The sequence below is a fragment of the Phoenix dactylifera genome, chromosome 4, assembly GCF_051530095.1.
Source record: "Phoenix dactylifera cultivar Ajwa chromosome 4, Ajwa_hap1_PhDact_Kaust_v1.1, whole genome shotgun sequence".
Taxonomy (NCBI): Eukaryota; Viridiplantae; Streptophyta; class Magnoliopsida; order Arecales; family Arecaceae; genus Phoenix; species Phoenix dactylifera.
The window spans coordinates 32,743,995-32,763,453 of record NC_143193.1 but is presented as its reverse complement, the minus strand read 5'-3'; the positions used below and the strand labels follow the sequence as shown (position 1 = coordinate 32,763,453).

The 19,459-nt window shown below is 37.8% G+C and overlaps 1 non-coding gene across 1 annotated transcript; it reads left to right on the top strand.

Moving 5' to 3' along the window:
* The first annotated feature begins 6,445 nt into the window (after window positions 1–6,445).
* LOC113461987 (small nucleolar RNA R71) lies at window positions 6,446–6,552 on the top strand. The gene has a single exon (XR_003384236.4). It is a non-coding gene; the product is annotated as a small nucleolar RNA R71 (small nucleolar RNA).
* Window positions 6,553–19,459: the final 12,907 nt, after the last annotated feature.

Below are 19,459 nucleotides of genomic sequence, written 5' to 3'. Positions count from 1 at the left end.
CATTATTCTGACTTATATAACTCCAGATACAAGCTGAAAACCGAAACAGGGTCTGGGCCGCAGTAAAATTCTGGACAGATTCGGAATTCTCCGTTTTGGCTAAGTTTTGGACTTCAAAAAGGAAGAACTTGGTTTTGTGATCTTCATAAAAGTTTTAGGTCTACGTCTTATCTTTCCATCAAGCCAAACAACATATAAAACGGATGTCTGTAGCTCCAGTTAGAACCCAAAAACCGAACAGTGTTTTGGGTTGACTAGACCAGCCCAATTTCAACTGAATTCAATAATTAAACACCTGCAAAATACCAAGAATTTTCAAGAATTAAATAAATGTATAAGACACCTAAATTCTAAACAAATGAGCTAAGAACATACAAAACACTCTAAAACAAAATAATTAAGACTAAGAAAATGTGTGAAATAAATTCCCACATCAAATACTCCCAAACTTGAATGTTTGCTTGTCCTCAAGCAAAAGAAAAACCATAAAAACAAAGGACAATAACCATAGTCAGGCTCAACTCATCCCATCCAAAGGACCTATCATGCAAACATCAAATATTCAACTTAGTACATAAGCAATAGCAAATAAAGGAAAACTAAGCATACTCACATTCTCTAGATCAAATATCCATATATAATTCCAAACTCAATCATATTTATCATGCGACCAACACAATTGAATCATGTAACAACTCAACCTGCAATCACCCCTTCTCACTACTACAAACAAGGTAGCAAACTAGAGAGTTTTTTTTTTACCAATTATTCTTTGTCTTTAAGTTGTCACTTGCCTTTTGACACGAATACAAGCATTTGTGATGGAAGCACCCGGTTACTCAACAAGTCACACACTTAAAGTGCTTTTGCATACTCATATTTCATGTTGCCGTTTGCCGTAAAAGTAGACATTGGTGATGAATACCCCTAGTTACTAAGCAACTCAAAACATTGGAGTAGATAGAACTTTGTACACATTTATTTATTCGACTGTCTAATCATTATCACTCTATTTACTTAAACCCTATTTAGGACTAGATCAAAGGGGATAATCACAAGAAAAGCATCACACTCATCTTTTATGCATAAACACACAACTCATACAACTTTGCAAGGAAAGATGTACTTCAATAATCCCAAAGGAAAACAAATATGCTTACTCTTGCTTTATAAGATATTGCCTATCCTAAATCAAAATTCAAAGCTTCAACACAATAAAGAACCCAAAAGTGTAATGTTGATCCTAGATAAGTCTCACACAAGTGCAAATGCATGTTCATTTCTCCTAATCTTTCACATAAAAATTTGGTTTGGAAGACATGGATATGATCACCAATTAACTTGCATGAAAGTGAACAAACCAGAATTTCAAAAAAAAATTCTTTCTCAAACAAACATAACTTGCACCAGCATTCAGCATAATCAAATATCCACTCCCCCAAACTTAATTTTCACATTGTCCTCAATGTGAAAGCAAAGAAAAATGGAAGACTAATACTCCCCATTTAGCAAGGCTGAACACAATGAATGTCCGACTGAATTGAACACGAACTAGCTTCTTGCTTGATTTTTCTGCACCTACTCAACACAACCAAAAAGAAAGGGGTCACAATAATAATTATTCAAAGACTTAAACAAAAACAACAATTAAAACATATAATAAAAGACAAAAGAAAGGAAATTTTTTTTTTTTTGTGGTTGGGTTGCCTCCCAAGAAGCGCTTGTTTACAGTCATTAGCTTGACTTCCACACCATCAACCATAGGTAGGATTCTTCAAAGAGTAAATCACTCCTTTAGGAACCGCATTACTAGAAAGATAAGGCTTCAAACGCTGCCTATTAACCTTAAATGCACCAGTGACCTCACTACGCTCCTCAACAGCACCATATGGATACACTTTCGTTACCGTGAATGGGCCAGACCACCTAGAATGAAGCTTGCCTGGAAATAACTTAAGTCTTGAGTTGAAGAGTAATACTTGCTGCCCAATTTCAAAGTTTCTAATCTGAAGATGTTTATCATGCTAATGCTTTATCTTTTCCTTGTAAATCCGAGTATTTTCATAAGCATCCAACCTAAACTCCTCCAACTCACTCATCTGTAACAATTTTTTTTCTCCCGCAGCTTTCAAGTCCATGTTCAACTCCTTGATTGCCCAATAGGCCCTGTGTTCCAATTCCACTGGTAAGTGACAAGACTTTCCAAAGACAAGTCTGTAAGGAGACATACCCAAAGGTGTCTTGAAAGCTATCCTATAGGCCCAATGTGCATCATCTAACTTATTCGCCCAATCCTTTCTTGAACTGCTCACAATTTTCTCCAAAATTTGCTTCAATTCCCTATTTGCAAGTTCCATTTGCCCATTTGTTTGGGGATGATAGGCAAGTGCCACCTTATGAGTAACCCCATATTTCTTCAACAAAGCCTCAAATGACCGATGACAAAAATGGGAGCCTTCATCACTAATAATAGCTCTCAGCACACCAAATCTTGAAAAAATATTTTTCTTCACAAATCTCATCACCATCTGAGAGTCATTAGTCTGAGTTGCAGTAGCTTCAAACCATTTAGACACATAATTCACTGCTGCCAGATATTACCGATTATTGAAGGAAGAAGGAAATGGGCCCATGAAATCAATTTTCCATAAATCAAACAGTTCAACCTCCAGGATATTGGTCAAGGGCATCTCATTCTTTTTTGAAATGTTGCCAATCCTCTGACATCTATCACATATGCTCACATATTGTCTAGTATCTTGATACATGGTCGGCCAGTAAAAACCAGACTGCCATACCTTTGCAACTGTCTTAGAGGTACTGAAATGTCCACCACACTCCAAGGAATGGCAATGGTCAAGTATATCTTGCATCTCATCTTGGGGCACACATCTTCTAATCATCCCATCTGCACAGTGTTTATAGAGCAGCAGTTCTTCCCAAAAATAATGCTTCACATCCCATAAAAACTTTTTTCTTCTGATGATAGCTCAAATCAGGGGGAACAATGCCACTCACCAAATAGTTCACCAAATCGGCATACCAGGGGATGACTGAAACTGCCAACAACTGCTCATCTGGAAAGCTTTCATTGATGGGCACCTCATCTGCTCTTGACTGCCCCTCTAATCTAGACAAGTGATCTGTCACCACATTCTCCATGCCTCTCTTGTCTCGAATCTCAAGATCAAATTCTTGAAGCAACAGCACCCACCGAATCAAGCGTGGTTTGGCATCTTTCTTTTTCAGCAAGTACTTGATTGCTGAATGGTCCGTATATACGATCACCTTGGAACCTACAAGATAAGATCGAAACTTGTCAAAAGCAAACACAACAGCAAGCAATTCTTTTTCAGTAGTTGCATAATTCAACTGTGCATTATTTAAAACTCTACTAGCATAATATATAACATGCAACTTTCTGTCTTTTCTCTGGTCAAGAACAACGCCCAAAGAGAAATCACTAGCCTCACACATTAGCTCAAAAGGCAAACTCCAATCTGGGGCTGCCATAATTGGTGCTGACACCAACTCTTGCTTCAACCTGTTAAAAGCATTCAAACAGTCCTTATCAAAATCAAACACAACATCCTTATTCAACAGATTACAAAGAGGTTTAGAAATTTTAGAGAAATCCTTAATAAAACGCCGGTAAAATCCTGCGTGACCAAGAAAACTTCTAACTCCCTTAACATTTGTAGGTAGTGGCAATTTTTCAATAATTTCTATTTTTGCTCGGTCCACCTCAAGGCCTCTTGCTTAAATTTTGTGGCCTAAAACAATACCTTCCTGCACCATAAAATGATATTTGTTCCAATTCAAGACCAAATTGGTCTCCTCACAGCATTGCAAAATTTGAGATAAGTTATCTAAACTATCAAAAGAAGATCCAAAAATAGACAAATCATCCATGAAAACCTCCATGATCTTTTCAACAAAATTAGAGAAAATAGCCATCATGCAACGTTGGAATGTAGCAGGTGCATTACACAAATCACAAGGCATCCTACGGAATGCAAAAGTACCATAAGGACAAGTGAAGATGGTCTTTTCTTGATCTTCGGGGTATATAGAAATCTGGTTATACCCTGAATAACCATCTAAAAAATAGTAATACGCATACCCAGCAAGTCTCTCAAGCACCTGATCAAGAAAAGGTAAAGAAAAATGATCCTTACGGGTAACACTATTAAGTTTTCTATAATCTATGCAGACTCTCCACCCAGTTACTGTCCTAGTGGAAATTAATTCATTATTTTCATTATGCACCACAGTCATCCCACCCTTTTTAGGTACTACCTGCGCTGGACTAATCCATGAACTATCAGATATAGGATAAATAATCCCTGCATCTAACCATTTAAGAACTTCAGCCCTAACTACTTCTTTCATGTTAGGATTTAACCGTCTTTGATTTTCAATTATAGGTTTATGGTTATCCTCCATTAAAATTCTATGCATACACAATGAAGGGCTAATTGCTCTAAGGTCTGATATAGTCCATCCTGTGGCTTTTTTTCTCAATCTCAAAATACATATCAATTTGTCAAGTTGCTCATCAGACAAAGAAGCACTCACAATCACAGGCAAAGTATTATTTTCACCTAAAAATGCATACCTGAGATGTGAGGGTAATGGTTTCAACTCCAGAACTGGTGCTTGCACATTAGAAGGGGGAGGGGGTGGCTTACCTTTGCCGATATCCTCAAAATAAATACCTCTCTTCTTTGGCTTAGGACATGTAGCCTCTAATGCACACGCCACTTTAGCAACCTCTAGATTATCATCTTTACTTGCCACTACACTCACTAAACAAGTTTCAAGAGGTTCTTTAGTATTTTCAGCCCTAAAAACTTCTCTGGTCGACTCATCTACAATATCAACTCGAAAAACATGATCAGTAAAAGAAGGATATTTAGTAGCCTCAAATAAATTAAACTCTACCTCTTCTTCACCAACCTTCAAAGTCAACCTACCATTCTTAACATCTATGATAGCTCCAGCTGTGGCTAGAAAGGGCCGGCCTAAAATGATAGAGATCTTGGTGTCTTCTTCCATCTTCAAAACAATAAAATCAACTGGAATGAAAAACTTCTTTACCTTGATCAGCACATTCTTAAGAACACCTAAAGAATATTTGACCGATCGATCAGCTAGCTGCAAAGAGATGGTAGTAGGCTTCAACTCCTTCAATCCAAGCTTCCTAGATACAGATAAAGGCATTAGTGAAACAATAGCACCTAAATCACACAAAGCTCTAGAAAAATCAACATCACCTATAGTACAAGGAATAGAAAAACTCCCTGGATCTCTTAGCATTGGTGGAAGCTTATTCTGGATAATGGCACTGCATTCCTCCATCAAGGCAATGGTCTCCAAATCTTCCAATTACCTCTTCTTAGACATGATCTCTTTTAAAAAAATTTTATATGCAGGAATTTGTGCTACGGCGTCTACAAAAGGAATATTAATGTGAAGCTGCCTAAACACTTTCAAAAATTTCTCAAACTATTGATCAATTTTATTCTGCTTAAGCCTTTGAGAAAAAGGAATGGGAAGAACATAAGGTTCGACTGGTGGTAGTGGAGATGGTGTCTCGGCTAGGTCCTCAACTTCTTCACTGATTTTCTTGCTTACCTCTTCATAGTCTACTTCATCACCAACTATAGCTCACCACTTACCTGACCAAGTTGCTTACCACTTCTCAAGGTGACTGTCTTGCAATGCTCCTTCGGATTGACCTTTGTCTTACAAGGCAAATTACCCTGTCCACGAAAATTGATGGAATTGGCTAACTGCCCCAATTGCATCTCCACATTTCTATTGGAACTCGCCAACTGGTCAACCTTTGCTTCCAGTCTCTCAAATCTCTCTGAACTGGTATTGGCTAACTTCTCAATAGTTATCTCCCAAGACTGTTTATTTTTTGGTTGGGATGGTCTTGGTTGGAAACCAGGAGGATGGAGAGGTCTAGAACTGCTACCTTGGTTACCTTGATCTTTCCATGAAAAGTTGGGATGATTCTTCCAGCCTGGGTTGTATGTGTTGGAATAAGGGTTGTTCTGCTGCTGCTGCCTGTTATAATTAGACACAAATTGAACCTGTATACAATCAGAACTCATATGAGCTCCTCCACAGCAATCACAACTCAATACAGGACTAGAAACGGAATTCACATTACCCAGCTTACCGAACATTTTTACTAGAGAATCAACCTTGGCATTCAACATGTTTATGCCATCTACATCATACATACCTGGAACTTTCTTAGGCATACCTCTTTCATTTGACCACTGATAATTGTTAGAGGTCATTTCTTCTAACAACTCATATGCCTCTTCTGTTGACTAACTCATTAAAGTACCTCCTGCAGCTGCATCTATGGTAATTCTGACTGAATGTGTTAATCCATTATAGAAAGTCTGTACAATCGGCCAATCAAGGAAGACCATGATGTGGACACTTTCTCTGCAAATCCTTAAACCTCTCCCAGGCTTCATACAAAGATTCACCATCAAACTGAGCAAAACTGGTAATATCATTTCTAAGTTTGGCGGTCTTATCTGGGGGAAAATACTTACTCAGAAAAGCTTGTGACAAGGCATTCCAAGTGGTGAAAGAGTTAGGCGCTTTGAAATTCAACCAGGCCTTGGCTTTATCCTTTAGAGAAAATGGAAAAAGTCAGAGTCGAATAGCATCATCACTAACTCCATTCATCTTGATTGTATCACAAATATCCAAGAAATTGGCAAGGTGTGCATGTGGATCCTCAGCAGGTCCTCCACCAAACTGCTCCCGCTGCACCATCTAGATGAGACAAGGTTTAATCTCAAAATTATTAGCGTTGACTGTAGGTCTCACAATACTGAGTTGAGCACCATTGACATTCGGCACGGTATAGTCACTCAACAACCTTTTATTCTGGTTATCTTGGTTATCTGCCATGGCTACTGCTTGTTTTTGCTTTAGCTCTGATCTTTATTGTTTCCTTAATGCTCGTAGGGTTCTCTCAATTTCTGGATCAAAAGGCTCAATTAGCTCACAGTTTCGTTTCATACACTAAATATAAAAATTATAAATTAACAAAAAGAACAACACAGTCTAAATTAATGCAGAAAATTATTTGTATTGATTTTAAAAACAATCCTCCCCGGCAACGGTGCAAAAAATTTGATTGTCCCTAGACTACCACAAGTGCATGGGTCATGGCAAGTAGAATAGGGCAAAAAGAGTATCGTTTCCACAAGGAGGCGATTCAAGTACCAATTTATAAATTTTTTATATTATTTAGATGACCCTAAATTGATGTGACTGACTGCAATTTCTTGACCTGAAAAATCAAATATGAAAGGTTCCTAGGGCTTGGATTTCATCAATTGAATTTCTTCAATGAATTTAAATCTGATTGTTAATATTCTGCTAATTACAATGACCGAATTTCTTTTTTTTATGTGATATCCTCTTTCAAGGCGTAACACCTATACCTATATTAATCCTATGTCTACTTTCGTGATCATAGAAATTAATATAAATTCATTATGATCTGTGAAATTCTTGATTGTAGGTCACAAGGGTGCGCATTTATTTCTAAACTACACCACCAATGTTTGATAAATTCTCCAACTAATATTGAACTTCAATTTACTTCATTCAACATCTTAAGCATACAATTCATAGCCAATAAATTGCAAGAATGAAAAGCGAAATCATCAAATTGCAATTAACAAAAAATATTCAATACAACCATACTCAATTCATATCAAAAATTCAATGACTACGTCCTAGCCCTAGGATAAGAAAATTAGCAAATCATAACTAATAAATCAATCCAATTATTTCTCAAACATAAATTTGCATTCAACATTCTTAATAACAATTCAGCAAATAAAAAAAATAATAAAATATATATAAGAGAAAGAAAAAGAACTCTGTATTTGCAAAAATTCTTCGTTCCGTTCTTTCTCTCAGAATTCCAGCTTTTTCTTTCTCTCGGAATTTCTAGCTTTTCCTCCTCTCGGAATTTTAGATTTTCTGCATTTTTTTTATCTGCTTGTCCTCCTCTTCGTATCTGCTGGCCCCCCTCCTCTTCTCGGAATTTTCTTTTTTTGAATTTTAACAGATTTCCTCCCTATCTGCTAGCTGAAATCCAGAATTCTAGGCTGATTTTTAGACTCGACTCCTAGCTGGATTTAGAGTATCAAAAAGATATACTTTGGAGGTGGACCCTTCATAAAAGTTTTATATCTTGTTCTCAGCTTTCCAACGCACCTAGGTTTGCATTATTCTGACTTATATAACTCCAGATACAAGCTGAAAACTGAAACAGGGTCTGGGCCGCAGTAAAATTCTGGACAGATTCGGACTTCTCCGTTTCGGCTAAGTTTTGGACTTCAAAAAGGCAGAACTTGGTTTTATGATCTTCATAAAAGTTTTAGGTCTACGTCTTATCTTTCCATCAAGCCAAACAACATATAAAACGGATGTCTGTAGCTCTAGTTAGAACCCAAAAACTGAACAGTATTTTGGGTTGACTAGACCAGCCCAATTTCAACCAAATTCAATAATTAAACACCTGCAAAATACCAAGAATTTTCAAGAATTAAATAAATGTATAAGACACCTAAATTCTAAACAAATGAGCTAAGAACATACAAAACACTCTAAAACAAAATAATTAAGACTAAGAAAATGTGTGAAATAAATTCCCACATCAAATACCTCCAAACTTGAATGTTTGCTTGTCCTCAAGCAAAAGAAAAACCATAAAAACAAAGGACAATTACCATAGTCAGGCTCAACTCATCCCACCCAAAGGACCTATCATGCAAACATCAAATATTCAACTTAGTACATAAACAATAGCAAATAAAGGAAAACTAAGCATACTCACATTCTCTAGATCAAATATCCATATATAATTCCAAACTCAATCATATTTATCATGCGACCAACACAATTGAATCATGTAACAACTCAACCTGCAATCACCCCTTCTCACTACTACAAACAAGGTAGCAAACTGGAGAGTTTTTTTTTTTACCAATTATTCTTTGTCTTTAAGTTGTCACTTGCCTTTCGACGCGAATACAAGCATTTGTGATGGATGCACCCAGTTACTCAACAAGTCACACACTTAAAGTGCTTTTGCATACTCATATTTCAAGTTGCCGTTTGACGTAAAAGTAAACATTGGTGATAAATACCCCTAGTTACTAAGCAACTCAAAACATTGGAGTAGATAGAACTTTGTACACATTTATTTATTCGACTGTCTAATCATTATCACTCTATTTACTTAAACCCTGTTTAGGACTAGATCAATGGGGATAATCACAAGAAAAGCATCACACTCATCTTTTATGCATAAACACACAACTCATACAACTTTGCAAGGAAAGATGTACTTCAATAATCCCAAAGGAAAACAAATATGCTTACTCTTGCTTTATAAGATGTTGCCTATCCTAAATCAAAATTCAATGCTTAAACACAATAAAGAACCCAAAAGTGTAATGTTGATCCTAGATAAGTCTCACACAAGTGCAAATGCATGTTCATTTCTCCTAATCTTTCACATAAAAATTTGGTTTGAAAGACATGGATATGATCACCAATTAACTTGCATGAAAGTGAACAAACCAGAATTTCGAAAAAAATTTCTTTCTCAAACAAACATAACTTGCACCAGCATTCAGCATAATCAAATATCCACTCCCCCAAACTTAGTTTTCACATTGTCCTCAATGTGAAAGCAAAGAAAAATGGAAGACTAATACTCCCCATTTAGCAAGGCTAAACACAATGAATGTCCGACTGAATTGAACACGAACTAGCTTCTTGCTTGATTTTTCTGCACCTACTCAACACAACCAAAAAGAAAGGGGTCACAATAATAATTATTCAAAGACTTAAACAAAAACAACAATTAAAACATATAATAAAAGACAAAAGAAAGGAAATTTTTTTTTTTTTGTGGTTGGGTTGCCTCCCAAGAAGCGCTTGTTTACAGTCATTAGCTTGACTTCCACACCATCAACCATAGGTAGGATTCTTCAAAGAGTAAATCACTCCTTTAGGAACCGCATTACTAGAAAGATAAGGCTTCAAACGCTGCCCATTAACCTTAAATGCACCAGTGACCTCACTACGCACCTCAACAGCACCATATGGATACACTTTCGTTACCGTGAATGGGCCAGACCACCTAGAATGAAGCTTGCCTGGAAATAACTTAAGTCCTGAGTTGAAGAGTAATACTTGCTGCCCAATTTCGAAGTTTCTAATCTGAAGATGTTTATCATGCCAATGCTTTATCTTTTCCTTGTAAATCCGAGTATTTTCATAAGCATCCAACCTAAACTCCTCAAACTCACTCAACTGTAACAATTTTTTTTCTCCCGCAGCTTTCAAGTCCATGTTCAACTCCTTGATTGCCCAATAGGCCCTATGTTCCAATTCCACTGGTAAGTGACAAGACTTTCCAAAGACAAGTCTGTAAGGAGACATACCCAAAGGTGTCTTGAAAGCTGTCCTATAGGGGCAATGTGCATCATCTAACTTATTCGCCCAATCCTTTCTTGAACTGCTCACAATTTTCTCCAAAATTTGCTTCAATTCCCTATTTGCAAGTTCCACTTGCCCATTTGTTTGGGGATGATAGGCAAGTGCCACCTTATGAGTAACCCCATATTTCTTCAACAAAGCCTCAAATGACCGATTACAAAAATGGGAGCCTTCATCACTAATAATAGCTCTCAGCACACCAAATCTTGAAAAAATATTTTTCTTCACAAATCTCATCACCATCCGAGAGTCATTAGTCTGAGTTGCAGTAGCTTCAACCCATTTAGACACATAATCCACTGCTACCAGATTGTACTGATTATTGAAGGAAGAAGGAAATGGGCCCATGAAATCAATTCCCCATAAATCAAACAGTTCAGCCTCCAGAATATTGGTCAAGGGCATCTCATTCTTTTTTGAAATGTTGCCAATCCTCTGACATCTATCACATATGCTCACATATTGTCTAGTATCTTGATACATGGTCGGCCAGTAAAAATCAGACTGCCATACCTTTGCAACTGTCTTAGAGGTACTGAAATGTCCACCACACTCCAAGGAATGGCAATGGTCAAGTATATCCTGCATCTCATCTTGGGGCACACATCTTCTAATCATCCCATCTGCACAGTGTTTATAGAGTAGCGGTTCTTCCCAAAAATAATACTTCACATCCTACAAAAACTTTTTCTTCTGATGATAGCTCAAATCAGGGGGAACAATGCCACTCACCAAATAGTTCACCAAATCGGCATACCAGGGGATGACTGAAACTGCCAACAACTGCTCATCTGGAAAGCTTTCATTAATGGGCACCTCATCTGCTCTTGACTGCCCCTCTAATCTAGACAAGTGAATCCAATTATTTCTCAAACATAAATTTGCATTCAACATTTTTAATAACAATTCAGCAAATAAAAAAATAAAAAATATATATATAAGAGAAAGAAAAAGAACTCTGTATTTGCAAAAATCCTCCGTTCCATTCTTTCTCCCAGAATTCCAGCTTTTTTTTTCCTCTCGGAATTTCTAGCTTTTTCTCCCCTCGGAATTTCAGATTCTCTGCAATTTTTTTTCTTATCTGCTTGTCCTCCTCTTCGTATAGGCTGGCCCCCCTCCTCTTCTCAGAATTTTCTTTTTTTTTGAATTTTAAAACAGATTTCCTCCCTATCTGCTAGCTGAAATCCCGAAATTCTAGGCTGATTTTTAGACTCGACTCCCAGCTGGATTTAGAGCACCAAAATGATATACTTTGGAGTTGGACCCTCACGAAAGTTTTAGATCTCGTTCTCAGCTTTCCAACGCACCTAGGTTTGCATTATTCTGACTTATATAACTCCATATACAAGCTAAAAACCGAAACAGGGTCTGGGCCGTAGTAAAATTCTGGACAGATTCGGACTTCTCCGTTTCGGCTCAGTTTTGGACTTCAAAATGGCAGAAATTGGTTTTGTGATCTTCATAAAAGTTTTAGGTATACCTCTTATCTTTCCAGCAAGCTAAACAACATATGAAACAGAGGTCTGTAGCTCCAGTTAGAATCCAAAAACCGAACAGTATTTTGGGTTGACTAGACCAGCCCAATTTCAACCGAATTCAATAATTAAATACCTGCAAAATACCAAGAATTTTCAAGAATTAAATAAATGTAAAAGACACCTAAATTCTACACAAATGAGCTAAGAACATACAAAATACTCTAAAACAAAACAATTAAGACTAAGAAAATGTGTGAAATAAATTTCCACATCACAATTGCATACTGGTTCAGATCTGACCTAATTTCTGATTCAGGTCTGGGTTAATTGCATACTGGTTCAGTTAATTCTGGGTTTAAGAAATATTGGGCTTGGACCAGGGCCCAGTCCGGCCTCGGGCCTTTAAAGCCCGGTTCATTTGAAGCCCACCGCCGGATCAGGCCCAATTCGGCCCACATCAATTTTTATTTTTTTTCTTTCTTTTTTTTTCTTTTCCTTCTTTTCTTCTTTTTCTTTTCCTTCTTCTCCTCCCTTCCCGAACCTTCTTCTCCTTCTTTCTTCTTTTTCTTCTTCTCTTCTCGATCTCCTCCCCCTCCTCATCTCCTCTCCTCCCATGGGGCAAGGGGTTGAGCTCGGGAGAAAGCCGGCCCGAAGACGGCGGCGCTGTGGCCAACTAATGGCACCTACGGTGGCCGCGGTCCGACCTGCAGCAGCCGCGGCCCGGCTAGCCGCTCACCTCCTCCACCTTCGGTGGAGGAGATGGTGGACGACACCCATCAAGAAGAAGAAGAACCGGTCGAAACCGATGGTGCATGCCGGGTGTGCGGCCAAGCCAGCGGCGCCTGCACGGCGTATGCTCGATCTTGCGGTCAACGCCTATGATCAACCCGACGACGCTCGCAGTCCCTGAGCCGGCGGCGTCCACAGCCAGAGGATAGAGATCCTCTTCCCCTCCTCCTTCGATTTATCGGCCGAGATCAAACCGGTTCCACCCATGGGAACCGGATTTGCACAGCCGAGGACCCTTTCATGAATCAAAAGGTAGGTATGCATTTTAGGATTTTTAGATCTAGGGTTTTAATGGGAGAGGAAGCCATAATCGGGTGAAGGAGAAAGATCAGATCACGGCCGAACACTGGTTAAACCTTTCCCCTCCCGCCTCTTCATCTTCTTCCTCCCCTTCTTCCTCTGTTAATTATCTCCTAGCTAGATTAGATCTAAGCTAACAGCATGTAAATCATGAATACGGGTGATAGAAAATTTACCTAGCTCCGAGGAGCTGTGAAGCCTTTCCGGCGAGCAACTGTCTCCTCTGGCGGCTCAGTTGCGGTGACGAGCTGGGTTGTCTCCTCCTCCATCACTCCTAATCCAGCTTCTTTGCACAGAAGGAGAAGGAAATGAGAGGCAGTGAGAGGAGAGTCCTTGGGTTCTTATAGGCTTCGGTGGGGAGGGAGAAGTGGTGGTGATCGTGGCTGTCAGGCGGTTATAACCGCCTCAACAGTTGTCGATCTCCACCGCCATTCCTCCCAAGTTTCCAGATGGGCCGGGATTTACAACTATGTCTAACCTCTATAGTCTCATCTCCTCTAGGCTTATCACATCTTTCAGCACCACCACATCAGACCCAATGACCGTCTATCTTGGAATACCCCATTCGATGCAGTGAGTGGTCATTATAGGTGTGTGGCAATGCTCTTGAGATTTCTCCTTCTAGCATAACACTATGTTTCTTGAATACCAAGATCAGAATTATGCCATAAGGTCAAGATACCTTCGACCTGCTTGCTGCCTCATGCATTTGGCCAAACATAAGTGCAGGCAAATTCAGGGGACTCTCTCTGAGCATGGGATACATCTCCACTATATCTCATTCTGAAACAAAATCAAATCATCTCGTCTTGGGGAAGAAGATCCTACTGATCATATGATGAAGGAGTCTCATCTCCACAAACAACTGACTTGCACTAACCTCCTCCAGTTTGCCAACATCCTCTCTGCCCCCAAAATGTGCTATAATCCAATCCCATCTTCAAGATGGTCATCTGAAGGTCCAGCAGTTGGCATGTGTAGAATTCTTCCCAAACTCGGTATATCCAGAAAAATGAGAGTTCATTTGATTTTGGACTCCAAGTTTTCTACCCCAAACTTTACATTTTCATAGAACTCTCTTACTAGGTTGGGGTACGTAGGAACATCTAGGGAGCATATGAACTCCTAACCTATTTGCCTTAGTTTTCTTCCAATAGTGAAACGCACTTGTTCCAAAAACTCAAAGTCAATTTTCTGACTAGTAGTCACTATCCTAGATGAGAGGGGTAGTAGACTTGGAATAGCTTGTGAGGGAGAAGGAACCACCTCTTCAGCTTGTAGAGGAACTTGGTCCAACCTAGCTTTGGTTCGTCTTTCTGATGAAACTTGGGTTTCCATCCACTTCCATCACTGAGCAATCTGCTTCTTTGGGGCTATGAGAGACCAATCTAACTCGAAAGGAAGAAAATCTTGGATGAGGATAGACTAGTTTTGCAAGAGAGGAGGGTAGGAGAGAGTCTCTTTAAAAGGAGGGAGTAGATGAAATAAAACAAAATTGAAAACATTCGGATATAGCACTTGTCTCCCGACACATGAGTCGACTCGAACTAACTTTTGAGTCGACTCTTGTGTGGGGGATTGTCCCCTCAATTTTTGTGAGTCGACTCCTCTACAGCCTATAGAACTTCAAGTTAACTCTTGAGTCGACTTTAAACTCCCCTTACTCTAAGGAATCGACATAGATTAAGAGTTGGCTCACCAAGGAAAGGGATTCATGATTTTTATTTAGATTAGAATGAAATTGAAATTGAATTAATCCAACAAAATAATCAGAAGTTTAATATGAAGATTTTAACAGAAAGGATTACAAACTCCAAGTTCATCCCAATCAAACAAAACTTGTCATCACTAAGGAGTTTAGTAAAGATATCAGTTAATTATTTTTTAGAGAAAATAAAATCAATCAACACATTATTGTTTTGAATATGATCTCTTATGAAATAATGTATTATTTCAATATGTTTAGTTCTTAAGTATTGTACAGAATTTTTAGTTAAGTTGATAGCACTTATGTTGCCACATTTTATGCGTATTTTATCAAGTTTTATACCATAATCCTCAAGTAGTTGTTTAATCCACAATATTTGAGCACAACAACTTTTGGCTTCTATGTATTCAACTTCAGTTGTAGACAAAGCTACTAAATTTTGTTTCTTGCTAAATTAGGAGATTAAGTTAACTCTAAGAAAGTGGCAAGTTCTACTAGTACCTTTTCTATCAATTTTGCAACCAGTAAAATATGCATTTGAGTACCCAATTAGGTTAATTAAAGATTGTTTAGAGTACCATAAGCTTAGGTCTTGTGAGCCATTTAAATATCTTAAGATTCTTTTAATAGCTATTAAGTGTGATTCTTTAGGATCAGATTTATATCTAGCACACAAGCATATATAAAACATAATATTATGTCTACTAGCAGTAAGATAGAATAGTAAATCTATCATGCCTTGATAAACCTTTAAATCAATATTGTTACCATGCTTATCTTTATCTAATTTATAGGAGGGGCTCATATGGGTACTAATGTGCTTGGCTTTCTCCAAGCCAAATTTCTTCAGAATTTTTCTTGTATACTTGGTTTGGTAAATAAGATCCCATCTTTTGTTTGCTTAATTTGGAGTTTGAAAAAAAAAAGTGAGTGCACCCCTCATACTCATCTCAATTCTTTCTACTTGAGTTCAGAAAAATCTTGACATAAAGCTTTATTAGTGGTATCAAAAATAATATTATCAATATATATATATTTGAACAATCAAACATCATCATCGTTTTTTTTTTATGAAAAGAGTATTATCTATAATTTCTCTTGAAAAGTTATTTTCTATAAGAAATTTGCTCAGTCCTTCATACCAAGCTCTAGAAGCTTACTTTAGACCATATAGGGCCTTGTTTAATTTGAAAATATAATTTGAAAATATAATTTGAAAATTTATGATTTTCAAAATTAGGAGGTTGTTCCACATAAATTTTCTCTCCTATAAATCCGTTTAGAAAAGTACTTTTAACATCTATTTGAAACAATTTGAAATCATATAGAAAGCAAATGTAAATAACAATCAATCTTGCCACAGGAGTAAAAGTTTCATCAAAATCAATGCCTTTTTCTTGATTACATTCTTTAAGAACTAATCTAGCTTTGTTTCTTATAATATTTTCATCTTCATTTAATTAGTTTCTATATACCCATTTTGTTTCCTATTACAAGATATTCTTTGGGTCTAACTTACACGCTTCCAAATATTATTTCTTTCAAATTAGTCAAATTCTTCTTGCATGGCAATTATCTAATTATGATGTTGTTTAGCTTCCTCTATAGGGTTAGGTTTAGTTTGAGATACAAAGCTAAATGGTTACTTGCAACTGTAATAGAGGATCTAGTTGTTTAGCCATACGATGGATCGCCAATAATAAGTTTGTTTGGGTGATTATGAACATACCTCCATTCTCTAGGTAAGTCATATCTATCTTGAGATTGTTGTTGTGGCTAATCCTCTTCTTCTTGATCATCTATATTATTCATGATCTGTTGCATCTTGTGTAGACATGTCAGTCAAAGTGAGGTCCTTTATTTCTTTGCCTAATGAATCTGCATCATCATCAATATTAGTTGATCTGAATTTTGGTTGAGAGTGACATAGTCTTAACAGAGCATGCAACTGGTAATATTCTTTTTGTATGAATATGATCGGTGACTGTGGCCTTTTAAATCTCCAAGTCAAGGTTCTAGAATTGGAAAAAATCAGCAACCCGCCCATTTTTCTTCCAGCTTAGACTATAGAAATTAGGAAATAGTATCCGTGGCAGGGCATTACATATCCAATTATCTTCCCAAAATAGAGTTCTCTGCCCGTCACCAATTTGAAAATGTGCCCTATTCCAAAAGGCTGGGAGGCACTAATCACACCATGCCACAAATTCAAGCATCTATTGCTTGGTTTCCAAGTGAATGAGAGCTTCAATCATTCTATGACAAGCAAAATCTTTCTAGCAATGCTCACCATGGAATTCAAATTCTAAACCACTAGAGAATAATCTCATCAATTAGGGCATTAAATTGTTTAAAACCAATGCAAGACGAAACCACAATCCATGAAGATCTAGAACAAGGGGCGACTTTATCATTAGTATCTGCATCCCTATGAAGTGTGGTAAGGTGGACAGGCATTTTATAAGCATGTTTCCTGTGAAAAATTCTCTAATGCGTATTTGTATTTGGGGATGGTATCCTGGTTGTGTAAATAAACATAATATAAGAAGAAATAATAAGATTACAAGGTTTCCATTTTTTTACTATTAGAAGATTAAGGGCCCACTTCTGGTTGCTTTTATTTTCTGTCTTTGTTTCAAAAATCCAGGAAATGAACTAGACCGACAACATGTTTGGAAAATATTTGGAGCTTTTGGTACCAAAAAGATCATTGCATTTCAAATTGAGTGAAGATAAAAGGAAGGAACAGGACAACAATTGTGCAACTGCTATAAGGTCTGAACACATACAGATCCACACCCACCTTGATAAGAATAGTGGTCAAGGATTAGTCTTCTAAAAGAATGCAAGTTTAACCTAGGTTATTGTACTCCATAATCTGGTTAGATATCAAATTATTGGATATTTCAACTTTCAATTTCTATTAGCCTGCCGCATGACAAATGTATGTCTATGTAAACAATGCATAATACGTTAGATGTCCTTCGGGAAAGGTACAGGAAAGTATTTACGACGTGGTACTTTGGGCCTTCTGACGATAGATAAACCAATGGAGTGGTATCATGACCACCACCTTAACTAAAACTATATTATCTCCAAGCTTAACAAAGCAAAAATTAGCTTATCAAGTCTGTAACACTCGGTTTAATTATATGACAGGAGGCCAAGCGTGGGTGGGCCCCATGGCCTAAAGAACCCTGTGCAACGTTGGCCAGAAAGGATAAGGGAGAGAGGTTGAGGAATGGTAATTAAAACCACAAGCAAAGAGAGATAGTGCGAGGGAAGCTGTCACACTCCCGGTTCCAAATCACGAATCCAAAGGTCGCGGCAACTACCGCATATTTATAAAAAATTCTTCCACAAGTATGCAAAATATTTCATCATAATATCATAATCAGACCACAAAAATAATTTAAATTAATAATACTCAAAATTTAATTAAATAATCAAATTAAAAGTCCTACAAAACTAATAATATTTTAAAATTTTGCATCAATTTTAAAACAAAATTTAGTCTAAATAAAGATATCAAAATCATATCTCTAATCGCTCGCTCATGACAAATCTCCGAGTCGAGCAAATTCTTCAGATCTGTAAAAGTAGTAAGAAATCATATAACGAGCTAGATAACTATTGAAATAATAAGTAATGATCATTTTAGATAGATAAATTAAATAATAAAATAATAAAAATATACTCAAATTAAGCATTCAAAATACATCGATTCAAAAGTAAATCGATATACTATCTAGTAATTTCAAATTTCAAATTTTATTCATAAATCAATTTCTTTCAAATTATCCAATTTATCTCGACAACCATGAACTATAACCTCCACTGGTAGAGTATCGATATACTAATATATAACAACCACTCATAGGATATTGATATGCCAACGTATAACTTCTACTGGGAGGGCATGGATATACTAGCAAATAACCTCTAATTAGAGTTGGGCACTGGGCCGGGCCGCCCACGGCCCGGCACGGCCCGGCACGAAGCGAGCCGTGCCTGGCACGGCCCGCTAGCTACAGTACCGGGCCGTGCCTGGCACGGCCCATTTAAGGGGGCCGTGCTGGGTCACGGGTTTCTGGCCCGCGGGCCGAGCCCGGCACGGCCCGCTTCGGGCCTGGGCCGGCACGGCCCGCTCTTGGCCCGCGGGCCAAGCACGGCACGGCCCGCGGGCCAAGCACGGCACGACCCATAAGGGCCTGGGCCGGGCTGGCCCGCGGGCCTGGCCCGGTCCGGGCCTGGGCCGGGCCAGGCACGACCCGTCTTCATAAAAATTAATGCTTCATAAATTTTTTTAATAAATTAATACATATTGAAAACTAAGGATTTATTAATATAAAGCCACCTTAATGGTGGGGGGTTTGGCATAGACCCCTACCAGTTTATTAATTTAAATCAAAATGGTACATGAAGGGAGGTTTGGACCTTGGTCTGACCTCCAGAATACAATAAGAAAGGGCCGAGGTTTGGACCTTGGTCTGACCTCCAGAATACAATAAAAATGTACAATTATAAAAAATTAAGAAATCTTACTAATCATCAGTGATTCAGTGAATCAATATTCACTCTTCAGTAGTGTTTGTATCATCATCATCAGAGGATGTTGTAT